At 32.8% G+C, this 13,981-nt stretch overlaps 1 long non-coding RNA gene across 1 annotated transcript in view; it reads right to left on the bottom strand.

The window, feature by feature from the left end:
* Positions 1 to 2,317: 2,317 nt before the first annotated feature.
* Positions 2,318 to 13,981, bottom strand: part of LOC143686457 (uncharacterized) — an 89,720-nt gene continuing 78,056 nt past the window's right edge. The window contains exons 3-4 of the long non-coding RNA XR_013177166.1: positions 4,863 to 4,971; positions 2,318 to 2,507 (exon numbers count right to left, since the gene is read on the bottom strand). This is a non-coding gene — a long non-coding RNA (uncharacterized LOC143686457). The remainder of the gene's footprint in view (positions 2,508 to 4,862; positions 4,972 to 13,981) is intronic.

The raw sequence follows: 13,981 nt of genomic DNA, 5'->3' as shown, positions 1-13,981 counted from the left end.
CAACTCTAGATTCTCATGCAGACGTATTAACTACTGCATTCCATATGAGTATACCCATATCAATAAGGTTAGCCCAGATGCATCCATCCAATGCCTTGGAGTCCCACTACTTCTCCAGCAGTACCAGTATCATAAGAAACTTGGTGACAGTAAGCAATTAATTGCTACTGCTACCTGAAACCCTTGTAATTTGATTTTATTGCTCAGCCATCTATGTCAATTAAGTAGGCTAGATTATGGGCTCATTCAAAGCCACAAGACAGACTTTCTGTTTATAAACATATATTTTGAGATAGACATCCAGAAATTTCAGTTGTCTTTTTCTCTGTTGATGCTCTCTCTGGTTTTCAGACAAAGTCAATTGATACTACTAACTTATAATGCTTATTTTACCATAGCCACTCAATACCATAACCACTAGATTCCTTAATGCCTTGATATTTACCTGTACAATATCACATGACTCCATTAGTGATAGTCATAATAACTGTGCTTCTTATATCCCCTGGCAGAGACATTATTTTTGCACTTCACAAGTATACAAACAGCCCATTTCAAGAATTTCTCTGTTTCATCAGGTCAATTAATCTACTGGCAAGATCCAGCAGTAGCAACTAGCACCTTCAAATTGATTAAGGAACAGTCTAATAAAGGGACCCATAACAAATTTCAGATGGAATGTAAGAAAACTCCAAGGGATAGAGCCATGCCCAAGGCCTAGTAAATGGATTGGAGGAAGTAATTTTCATGTTTGTTTTAATTTATAAGCTCTTTCTGTGTTCCTAGACTTAAAAATATTTAATAATGGGTTCACATTAAGTAACGTCAAATCTGACTAGAGTTATAGAAGGAGGCTTTTGATTTTAAAGTGTCTAAAACAAACGTTCCAAAGCATTAGTTGAAAAATTATCAGGATGTCAATTTTAGGGGTCTATCTCAGAATTTCTGATGTTTGATTTCAGATGGAATACTGTTCAATGTTTTTAAGGAGTCCACAGATGATTCTGCTGCAAAATTGGGTTTGAAGCTACTATTCAGTTCTTTGAAAGATCTTCTATGACATGAGATCTACCCATGGCAAGTTAGAAGGTGATTGCCCACAATATCTTCTATTTGAACATCCTCTGGACAGTACCAGCACTAGACCCATTTAATACTCAGAAAATATGAAGTAGATATTAAAACTCTGATTTTATAGTTATGTACTCTTGTTTTACAGTTATCTCAGTGTTAGTGCCTATAAATTTGCAAGCAGTTAGCAAACACATGGTGCCATTTTAAAAACGAACTATATTTAGCATGCAAAAATATCAATAGCTTACATACTATATTTCTCCTTTTTTCTGGTTTTCTATCCTTGAAGTAAGTCTCGTTTTGCAAAGCACAGACCAAAACAATTCTTCTCTCTATCCGACCTCCACCAGTGGCAACATTTACTAACAGCTTTTATCAATTTCTTATAGATTTTTGTCATGCATACCACATTTATAAATGATGGGAAACAAAATAAAGTCTACTAATGTGACCCTGGACATAGATATGGACTTCATTCCTTCACCATGATATGCAACAGTGCATTAAAAAGCATTAATTTCAGAATTTCAGAAATTACTCTCTTTGATGAAATTTACCCTGTCCCAAGGGTTATTATTTTAACAGCAAATTTTAATTATGCTATGTTTTCTGTAACAATGACATGTAGAAAATGTGTATCATAAATGTAATATTTGGGGCATGAAAACAAAGAACTAAATGTTGAATATTCTCTATGGTTGTTTTGAGCAAATTATGAATAGAGTAGAAGAATTCTGCTTATGAAAAAAGAGGGTATGTATATACATATATATGAGTATAAGAGTGTAGGTGTAAAAATGTATATATTATATATATATGTATATGAATTTGTATATTTATTTGTATAATATGAGCCATGCTATTAGATTCACTTAATGTAGCTGGCTTCAAAATTGTGTAGTTACTGTGGTGAATTTTATAGTGTAAATGACATCACAGATAATTCTGTGATTGGGCATTTGTATTCGGGGCAATTTCAAATCTTCCAAAAGGGTTTTTTAAAAATTTGTGGTATAGTCACTGAAAACTTTTGTATTTCCACCATGGGTAACTTTGCCAAGACAATCTTCTATAACTATTTTACTTGAAAATTACATTGTAATTCTCTTTTGAAAATTATATATTTTCAAGAATGAAATAATCTTCTAATAATAATAATGTATTAAAATGATCTTTATTCACTGCATTTGAATACAGAGTAAATACAAAAAGGCAACTATTTTGGTAGATTTAATTTGATGACTTTATTACCTAGAATAGAGATATTAGATGCTTAAAAACCCAGCAAGCATAGAATTCTTGTGCCACAAGAGGAATGAATCCAATTGTGGGAGCTGATTAAGCAGTCTATGTAAGATTGTCTTCACATTTGTTGCTGGAGCTTCGAGTCCACAGGATGGACGGTTGGAAATCTCTCTTGTGGCCAACCGTTACTGGGAACACATAGGAAAGGAAGTTAAGAGAGAAGTTGTTCAGCCTAGTTGAGTTGGTACATTACCATAGTACTACAATCTGGATTCTTATTTTAGTTATGAGGGATATATATATATATAGCTATATGTGTATGTGGAGTCAATACCAAGACAAAATAGCCAACTCAATGAAATAATTGGTTGTTTGGGGAGAAAATAAATAGAGTTTTCCTTTAATTTATTGACTTTTTAATTTTTTGGTGTCAGTTTTAACTAACAAAACACTTTCAACCCCTTAAAAAGAAAAATGCAATTGATTACATCAAAACAAAGAATCACAAAACTAGAGATTCATAGCAATATTATATATACAGCATCATTAGCATCAATCTGTAAGGAATGGAGTAACTGTAGGTTATGTGAGATTATGGGGACATAGATCCGTGAAGCCTGAATCAAGAACTTGGCTCCTGCGTTACCTTGGGAAGCCTCAGGCTCCTAACACTCAGCTCTATCAATCATGATACATGTGCATATCACAAATAAATAGCAGATGCTCACCATATTTAACATTTATTAAACAGTAATTCAGGGTATTCATAGATAAGTAATTTTAAATATCTCTTGTACCCAACTTCCCATCAGATAGATGTATGAAATTCCTGTTTTGGAAATAAATATCTATCCTAAAAGCAATTGTTCTGATTTTCCATTCATCATTCCCCTATTTATTTATTATTATGTTGACATTTAATTCTCTGATTAAAAATCAATCATTTCTATTGATTTTTCTCACTGGAAATGAAGAAGTTAAGTATTAAAATTAGGAAAATATGAGTTAACTCATAAGGGACATGGTCTCCAAAGATACTTCCCACTCTTTGAAATAATATTCTGATATTTATTGATCACTTATATTTTGCCAGGGAATGACGGTGTATGTTTACTGGCAATATCACAATCATTATGCACAGTTATTCCATAAAGCAAGTATGTTTTTATTATCCATATTGTACTGATAGTCAAACAAGTGAAATAGATCTGTGCACTTTTTGTCTTATATTCTTCTTAAAATAAATTGGAAAAGGATTTACCCAACTTGCATGTGTTTAATTTGATATCTAAAATTTTTCATTCAAAATTCAAATACCTTTCCTACATATTGCAAATACTTGCATTTTTAATGGAAAATGGATATATTATTGTTTCAGATAAACATGATGGACTTCAAACACAATGATAATTTGATATCTTTCTTCAATCATTATTTAAAAAAAAAAAACCTCTCTAACTGTAAGAAATACTGTATTATTCCTTTCCCCCTTTGACTTATTTCCTCCTCCAAATTTTATATTGAGGTCTTTTTTGCTTGAATATATCTTATTGATTTCATTAAAATATTCTATGGTATTTTACTATACTATTATTGAATATATATTAAAATTTTATTTTTAAATATTTTATTTGATTACAACTCTACACTCTAATATTCCACTTGAGTTATCATTACAACTCTTACTATTACAAATATTAAAACAATAAAATATTAAAATGTTGAAAAATAATTATTCAGGAAATGCGTATTCTTAAAACTTTATATTTTCATATGGATAGATTCTTTCCCGTTTAATTTATGGATGATGGATGAATAATGTACTTTGCTAAAATGTGGCAGAGAGTTCACAAACAACTTTTTTTTTTGCATGGGCAGTTATCAGGAATTGAACCTGGGTCTCTGGCATTGCAGTGAGAATTCTGCCTGCTGAGCCACTGTCACACCACCCTATTTTATTTTTTAATAGAAATGTGGGATGAGAATTTTTAATCATACAAATATATAGATGGATATGGAAAAAATTTGTGAAAGCAGTATTTCTCAGTTGATTTTGTGCTTATAATTCAATAGACTTTCAGATAAAGATTTTTTTAAATCATCTATTAAGTTGATAACTTAATTAGGTCCTTCTCTAATTTTGTGGAAAGTCAAACTGGAAACCACCTGAATTGCGAAGAGATTAGTTTCACAATCATTCGAATTATCCTTCTTCAATTTTTGGAGGAACACCAAAAATAATTACCAAGACTTATCAAATAACTAATAGTTTACTTCTTACCTTTTCATTTAGAAGCAAACTTTAATTTTATTTATGCAAACATTTTTAAAGAAATATATTCATTATAATATATATTACCACTTCTTATGGGGTAAAATTATTTTAAATACAAACAAATTCAAAACATGCTTCATAACCACAAGTATCATACATCAAAATTCTAATTCGAGGAAAAGAGATTATATATATCTGTTTGGAAAAAAAGAGAAGGACAGGGTAAGAGAGAGGAACAGCCTGATACAGAAATATGTAAGGCACGTACCTTCTATGGATTATCACCTGGATGAACCGAGGCGCAATGAAACCTACATTGTTTCATACTGATGTCTCTTTGCTCTGCTGTGATGAGGTTCCCTCTGGAGCAATGCATTCTTTGACAAAATTCAGAGAATGGAAGAGGCAGAAATTTTCCAATGGAAACAGTTCTACTTTCCACCATTCTGCCCTCTAATAAATCTGATTTTAGGATATCAAGCACAAATGAAAATATTCCATTTCTAATGTCACGTGCACTTTTTAAACTATTAGACAAGACCCTAAACTTGACAATGGGTCTGTGGTGCCTTACTTAAAGAGACTTTACCAGCACAAATAATTTTAAATGCCCCATTGTTTGGCGTCCCAGAAGTTTTTTAAAATCCAGGACAGTTCACCATAGAAGGATTCAGGTTGGATAAGACTTGTCCCTTCATTTGTCAAGTAGAAGAGGGGTGATTGTGATCAGGAGGTGGAAGAGGAGATCCCGCTTGACACACAACCATACCAGGCAGGGTGATGTGGGAAATGGCACATATGGAACTTGAACTTCTAGAGACTGACTTTCTTAAATCACTCTTGCCAGGTCTTTGGAAAGTCTTCGGGTACACCCAGAAGTACATTTAAAATCCAAGTTTGAAGACCACTGATTTAGAGAGATCAAGTTATTTGCAGAAGACCGAACAGATGAACTTACATTTAAGCTCAGACATCTTGACTCCAGAACTCAAGCTCTTAACTACTATACTATAGTCCTTTCTTTCACATTACTTTTATTTAAGGTAGTTTCCACCTAGAAAGAAAAGCCTATTACTCTTTAATAGCTGCAAGTCTCACACTGTCTCTCAGTGTAAAATGGTGCTACTTTAACCACCTCAACCTGTAATTCTACCTTCTTATAACAGGGCTGAGAATGTTTTTTTCCCAAATAGTTCTAATTTCTGGAAGTTGAATTTAAGCCTCAGGAAATCATATATCAATTAGAATGCTCAAATAAACTTTCTACATTTCAATTTATGAAATTTTATAGTACTGAGGTAATGATGTTTTAAAGTCAATTTTTTGGTGTTCAGACTCATGGTTTGGCTGCTTTATACTTTCTTAATTTTTTGTTCCACTTTGTCTTAATACAATGCCACAACATTATTATAAGATAAATATTTCAGCTTCATTTATTAGGAAAACATCACAATTTTGTTTTAAAAACATAAATCATGGTAATTGACCTAGATTAATACTGTATGTTCAAAAAAATGTTTGCCTCTGCCAACTGGAAATCATTTTCACACAGGGAATAGCATATAACTGCTATAGCAGTTCTCTCTAGAGGGAGAGCAAAGTACTGCTACTCTACAAGAGTAGTTTTACTGTTTGTACTGCTGACAATGAAGGCTAAAATATTTTCTTTGAATTTTTTTTTCTCAAAATGTTGTAGTTGACCGTTAGTAAGCTGTTTTGAGATATGGAAAAATAGTGTATTTGTCTTTGGAAAACAGAAAGGGAGGGATCGAGTGAGAAATTGCAGGAGAAAGGAAGGAAGGAAGGTAGGCAAACAGGCGGCTATTAAGGAAAAAAAAAAAAAGAAAATTGGAAAGGAGCTTAAATATCACCCAGGTATTCTTTCATTTCTAAACTGGCGTATCAGCCAAACAGATCTGGGGCTATAATTTATATGTTCTGTTGAATATTAGAGAAAAAAACAAATTTTTTCTGAAGGTATGCTGCTTTGTAGCAAAATAGTCTCTGTTTTGCAATGAAGTTTCATTGACTACCTGATCATGTACCTGATATTACATTTGACCTGCTTTCCTCAGTGTTATTTCTGATAATTCTACAACAGTTCTGCTACAGACATACATAGAGACAGCTGCCTTGGTGGCTGTTTAATGATGTTGCACAGGATGGGTTATGGTGTCAGCTTTCTGCCCAACACGAAGGCCCGCTTTAGCTCAGAACCCAACTGGGAAATTCTTTTCCCTATCCCAACATTAGTGATCTTTTGTGCAGAACTATGAACATAGATGCAGGAGGCAAAAATAGAAAGAAAAAGTTGCAGCCCCAGGTAAGTATATGAAGAAATCATTCCTAGGTACAAATAGCTAGTTCGTGACAAGTATTTTGAAGAGCACATCAGAGTCAGGAGATCCTCCCTAGCAAAACATGATGAAGCCTGGATGGTGCACTCACCGATCAGAGATCAATTTTCTGGATGAGCACAACCTCAGTATTTGCTGCTAGACTTTTTGGAGCCACTCTTCTTTTAAGTATGTGTGACTATATTCCTTACCAAGAATTTTGTGAACAATTGGGAGCTGTTTTTTGTCCTCCAAAGTCACGATATGGGGCTTATTCTTCTCCCTTACAAACGGCTGACTTCTTTCTATAAATTCATCCTATGCTTGATACAATTCCACTTTTTTCTTTCTCACAAAGAATCACTACATAAGGCAACTGAGAGTAACAACCTTTATTGCAGAATTTCTTGGGAGGTAGCCCACCCCAGGCGATGCACATAAAATGTTTATAATAAACAATGTTAGATATTTTTGTTCAGGCTTCTGAAAATTTCTCACTAGTTTACTTTCTCCTCGAAATCTTAGCCCCAGGCCTATTGCTAAAAAGTTCTCTCTCCTTCCACACTCTTTGCACATTACTTCTTTACATATTGTGTATACATTATTCTCTTTATCCTTGAGTGTGTGAGAAACTCCAAGTTCTACTTCATTTGGTATGCAGAAAACTCATCTCTGTTTTCTCTTCTTTCAGAAAAAAAATGTCATGTTGGGAAGGAGGACAGCAAGGAAGTTTTCACTTTCACACCCAAAGGATCCTTTTCCTAAGCAAGGTGTCATTTATATTTACTTTCATCAAACTGAACCACTTCCTTGTATATGAAAGCTGCTGTAGTCAATTTCTTTTTAAAATTAATATATTTTCTATGGACACAAGGAAATGATGGACAAGATTTTCAATGAAACTGAAAAATACAGTTGACATATCCCAGCAAATATCCCCCCAGGACAAGGGATTTTGGTTTGTCTATATCTGAGCCTTTAAAGAATGCAGTGGGACCCTAGGAAAAGATAAATTATTCACTTGTCTTTGCATCTGGGAAATGTCTTCCTTGTTTCATGCAGTGTGGGGTCTCTTTGGGCTCTGTCAGTTTGTGTCCAGTCCCTTTACTTACCAAGCATTCATTAAATCGATTACTGAGTGAATAAGGTTTAGTATTTGAAGTCTGAGTTTTTACTTTTTTTCCAGTTCTGCACTGCTATTTACATGGAGTCACAAAAGCACACCCCTCTCCGAGGAGAGTTAATGGACCAGCTTTGCCTATTTTCTAGTTCAGAAGGTTGTTTCCCTTGGGGGAAATCATAGTTTCACTAACCATTGCTGGAGTATTTTCCTGCTTTAAAATGCTGCCTCTGGGCTTTTAGTGTGTGTCTGTGAAGTAAAGTGACAGAGGGTTTGAAACAGTTCATGGTTTTAGCTGCTGCTTATTCTAGAAAATCCTTGTGGCACTGGGATGAGGAATTTCCTCTTTCCCCATGGGACTGTCACGTAGTGGTGATAAAAGGTCCTAACACTCGACCTCTTTTATTAAGCCAGCAGATTTTTGTTTGGAAGGAGACTTGAAAGTCTGAGGAGTGATATATCATAGATAAGCTGAAACCATGTCTATGGTGTGTGGCTCTGAGCCATCTTTTCATCATTTATCCCGTTACCATTGAACTTGTTCAAGCTCAGATGTGGATGACACGGAACAGATTGGTACCTGGTCTCGATCAGACAAAAATTCTACCAGTAGCTGAGATTTTGCATCTAGAATCACAAGAAAGTGTTTGTTTGGGGAGAAGAACTTGTATCTAAGAGCCACAGATTTAGGTCTCAATTCTAGCTCGTGAATTCTTAGGTAGGTCATTTAAGTATATTGTAATATTCTTTCTTCTGTTGAGCTTTCATTTATTTTTGTCTGTTTAGGAGTAATGCTACTTACATTTTAATGCAACTTTGTAAAATGTATTAACAAAAGTATGAGCATTAGGTCTTACTGATTTTCAGGAGCCAAATTACTTTTCTAAATATTGTCATACTGTAGTAATCTTATATAAACATCACATGAATGGAATGAATTAATGTATTTTAATATATTTATCTACTTATGTCTATCATATAAAAAAATAATTACAATTTGTACTTGACAAGTGGCTGACAACTGTATGCATCATTTATACGTGTGTTTGTATACATATATAAATACACCACATACATGAATGTTTGAATAAGGAATTGACTACCACAAGTTTCCTGTATAAGAAAGTGACCCAATTCACATCAGTACGAATGAAACTTTGCATGTATATATAACATAAAATATATGTATGTCTACTTCTTGAATTAATATAGAACTTTAATACAGTCTTACAAAATCACTTATGTTTTTATAAATTTTGTACAATTTTCTAAAAGTACATTGAAATGGAATGATTAAGAATGTAAGGGCAGTGATTTTGAGCAAAGAATAACAATTAAGGACACATGGGTTTCCAGACACTAAATAGTTATTATAAAACACAATATTCCACATATTGTATTAACAGGACCACCAAAAATATATAAACAGGTTCTATATATAAAGAATTAGAATATAATCTCCAAAGTAAAGGAGTAAATATTTATAAACTATGTGATAAAATTAATCAATTTAGAATCTTAACATGCATTTTTTCACTAAGATAAGTTCTAGAAGACAAATCAAATTGAATTAAGAAAATGAAAACATAGAATGAAATAACGAAATATACATAAACAAAAAGGAGGTCTTTCTAGGGGTTAGTACAGTGAAAAAAATAAAGAAAATGTACAATTCATTTGTTAACTATACAACAAAATCACAAATGGCATTAAAATGTCCCAAATTTTTAAAGAAAATATTTTCCATAATTATAATGAAGTCCAAAGGTATAATATATAAAGTATTCATAAAATAGATTTACATAAGACTTGAGTTCACTGATCAAAATATGAGCAATGACCATGGAAAATGATTCGGAGAAAAAATAGAATTTTCTAATAAATATAAAAAAATCAACTACATTAGTAATAAAAAAAGTGAAATCTGATAATTATATTTAAAATGGTAAAAACTGGAAAATACTTAAAATTATATATAAGTTTGTTATGTTGCATAGTTGCAGTGCAGTGGTTCTCAAGCCTGTCAGCACATGTGCAATATCTCCTAGATCCTGAAATGAAATTCATACTTACTATAAATTACAAGATGCATAATTTCTAAGCAAAAATAAAATAATAATTCCCTAACTGGAAAATAAAAAAAAAGATTATTCAAGTTGACCAATAATGCTAATAAAATAACTGATTTAGGGAACCTATTTCTAAGATTCTTATAAATAAGACTGACTTAGGTGTTTTGTGACTAGATATTTTCGATAAAGAATGCTGTTAGTTGATAAAATGCCTGGTATGCCTTGTGAAAAGTTGTTGATAATCCCATGTTACTAAACAACTATGTTCTGTGGTTGCATAAGCAATGACAATAGAAAATTGATTTGATTCAGTGAAATAATTTTCAAGATTTTCCAATACAGACAAACCTTTTGTATCCATTTTTTAGCAATTTCATGTAAACAGAAATGCACTATTATTACACAAATGGGGATGTTTCTCCCATTTGAATTTAAAATTTGCTTGACTTATACACAGCTAAGTTTTTAATATCTTTCACAATTTTATCAATTCCTCTCGAAACAGTGACATTGCTCAGAGAAATAGAACAAATCATTTCATTTGTACTTCTTTCTACCAAGGGACTGCTGGTAAAATTAGTTATTTTCTAAAATTGCGTAGCCTAACATGCTTTGTAATTATTGGTGCTATTCTGTTACAAATGGGGCCTTTATCCTACTGTTTGAAATAATTTTTAAATAAATATTCCTGTAACAGCATCACAGTTTTTAAACTTTCCTTTAAGTCTTGGAAACCTGACATGTCTTTTTCAATTTTAAAAGGTTATTGCTTTGTAAGATGTTCAATTGATCATTATTATTCCACTACTCCATTAGAAAGAAATATGTTGGCGGTATAGGCAAGCTGTAGTTCATTTACGAGCAAAGTGATAAACTCCATTTGTAATGTTCAGCCCAAATATTGTAGATCCTTTTATCTTGAAATTCGATATTTTGAAATGTGGTCTAATTCACTGTAAATTTGACTGAAGAAAATGTAGATTAATATGCATAAGATGTATGTAATGGCACTTTTTGTAGTATCATTGTCAATGCTGTGATTATATGATATGATGAACAAATTTCATTAAGTTTTGAACCAAAATAAGGAGGGAATAATAATAACTTACCGAATGCTTAGTATGATCCCAACACTCTTCTAAGAGATTTATATGTTTTTACCCATTTAATTCCCAACTACCCTAGTAATTAGAAACTGTTGTAATCCCCATTTAACAGATAAAGAAACTGAATCAAGGAGAGGGTAAGTAACTTGCACAAAATTGGAGATAATTGGTGGAGGAGCCATGTAGACTAGACTCAAAACCCATGCTCATAATCCCTAATTATTGCATAGTAAACTTAGTGTACAGTACATGGTAAAATTACATGGTAAATGGAATGCATATTAAAACATTTTTTAGTATTTATTGAGGATTTCCGTTTCTATGTTCATGAAAGATTTTTATCTTTAGTTTTTTTTTTGTACAATCTATGATTGATTTTGTTAACAGGATAATGCTAGCTCCACAGAATGAGATGGGAACTGCATTCTCCTCTTCTATGTTCTGAAAGAGGTTGTTTAAAAAATATGTCATTTCTTTAAATGCTTGCTGCAATTAATCAGTAAAACCATCTGCTCCAGGAAATTTTTTGGTAAGATTTTGAACTATGAATTAAAAGTTATTCATTAAATCTACAAATATGACAGTTTATGCTTTGTATTACCTCTTAAATGAACAGTAGTAGTTTGTTGCTTTTAAGGAATTGTTCATGTAAGTTGTTGAATTTAGAGTTCTATGTAATATTGTATCACTATCTTTATAATGTCCATGTTGTCTCTGATGATAGCACTTCCTTCTTTCATTGTATTGGTGATTTGTTTCTTTTCTATTTTTAATTTGTTAAAATGGATAGAAATTCATTGATAATTTTAAAGAACCAACTTGTGTTTTTATTCATTTTCTTTTCTATTTTTCTGCTTTCAATTTCATTAATTTCTGTCCTTGTATTTATTAGTCTATCTTTATGTTTACTTAGGCTTATTTATAGTTCTTTTTCAAGTTTCTTAAGGTAAAGACTTAGATTATTGATTTGAGCATTTTATGTAATATGAATATTTAATGCTATAAATTTCCCTCTAAGCACTGTTTCAGCTGCATCTGACAAATTTTTATATTTTGTATTTTCAGCTCAAAATATTTTCTAATTCCCATGAGATTTCTGCATTGACTCATGGATTATTAAAGTGCGTTTAATTTCTAACTGTTTTGAGATTTCCAATTATCTCTCTATTATTGATTTCTCATTTAATTCCTCCCTGGTTTTAGAACATAATTTGACTTTTTTTTCATTATATTGTTTATTAATATTTGTGTTATGACCCAGGGTATGATCTGCCTTGGTGTATGTTCCATGTACCCTTGAGAAAAATGTATAATCGTATTTTATTGGTTGGGGTGTTTATAAATATCATTTGTCTAGTTGGCTAATGGCAGTATTTAGTTCAGGACTTCTATATTCTTGCTGATTTTATTGGAGAATTGTACGTAGAAACCAAGGTCTGAATAATGAGCACCGTTATTGCTGCTGGAGTGTTATTATTCCTAATCCTCTCAGCAAAGAGAGCTAGGTGATACATGTGCTCATACTAACCAGTGTACACAGTTACCTAACAGTGTTTCTGATCTCTCCATCTGTCTATAAGTTAAGATAAACCACAGGTTCATTGAAACCTTTTTTTCTTGCTTGTCTGTAATTTTCCTTTCTGACAATGAGAAACCTAGTTCCTGCCATCCGACATTCATTTACTTATTTGTTTAACCCAAGGACACATATAAAACAGTGCCAGAATTGTTCATCTGTGCCCCTGTGGGAAACAAATTTGCTAAGCAGAGTACACTGTTGGTGCACAGTTCTTTTTTCAGGTATTTTTACTGTGAAACATAACATATATACAAAAAAAAAAGCAATACATTTCAAAGTACATTGTAACAAGTAGTCATAGAACAGAGTTCAGAGTTTGGTGTAGGTTACAATTCCACAATCTTAGCTTCTTCCTTCTAACTGCTCCATGACACTGGAGAATGAAAAAAAATATCAATATAATGATTCAACAGTCACACTCCTTTGTTAAATCCTATCTTCTGTTACAACTCCTTCTTCTCCTTTAATCCTTCTTCAATCTTTAAGGATATTTGGGCTATACCCATTCTCACTTTTTCATGTTGGAAAGGGGTTTAAATAATATGGGATAGGGGAATGGAACTAGTTGATGCTTTTGGAGAAGTTGACCCCTCTGGATATCAGGCCTAGGAACACATCTGGAGATTTTAGGTTTCTGGAAAGTAATCTTAATGTATGAAACCCTTGTAGAATCTCAGATAAAATCCTGGATGTTCTTTAGGATTGACAGGCATGGTTTTGGTTGGGGTTTGGCAAACTATGGTAAATAGCAATATCTAGATGGAGCTTACACAAGAGTCACTCCGAATAACTCACCGTTATTACACAAGAGTCACTTAACTCTCTTTGAACTCTTTTGGCTATTGATGCCTTATATTGTTATATTTCTTTCCTCCCTTCTAGTCAGGAAAGCATTGTCGATCCCACTGTGCCAAGGCCAGGCTCATCCTTGGGATTCACATTCCATGTTGTCAGGGAGATTCTCATCCCTGGATGTCATGTCCCCCCTAGTGAGGAGGGTAATGATTTACTTGTAGAGTTGGGGTTAGAGAGAGAGATGTCACATCTGAACAATGAAAGAGGTCCTCTGAAAGTAACTCTTAGGCATAACTATAGGTAGTTTTAGCTTCTCTGCTACACAAATAAGTTTCACAGAGCAGGCCTCAAGATCACGGGCTTGACCTATGGACCTGGG

Source organism: Tamandua tetradactyla, chromosome 6, assembly GCF_023851605.1.
Source record: "Tamandua tetradactyla isolate mTamTet1 chromosome 6, mTamTet1.pri, whole genome shotgun sequence".
In the NCBI taxonomy this organism is placed as follows: Eukaryota; Metazoa; Chordata; class Mammalia; order Pilosa; family Myrmecophagidae; genus Tamandua; species Tamandua tetradactyla.
Note: the sequence above shows the minus strand (reverse complement) of the source record. Positions and strands in the feature narration are given on the sequence as shown.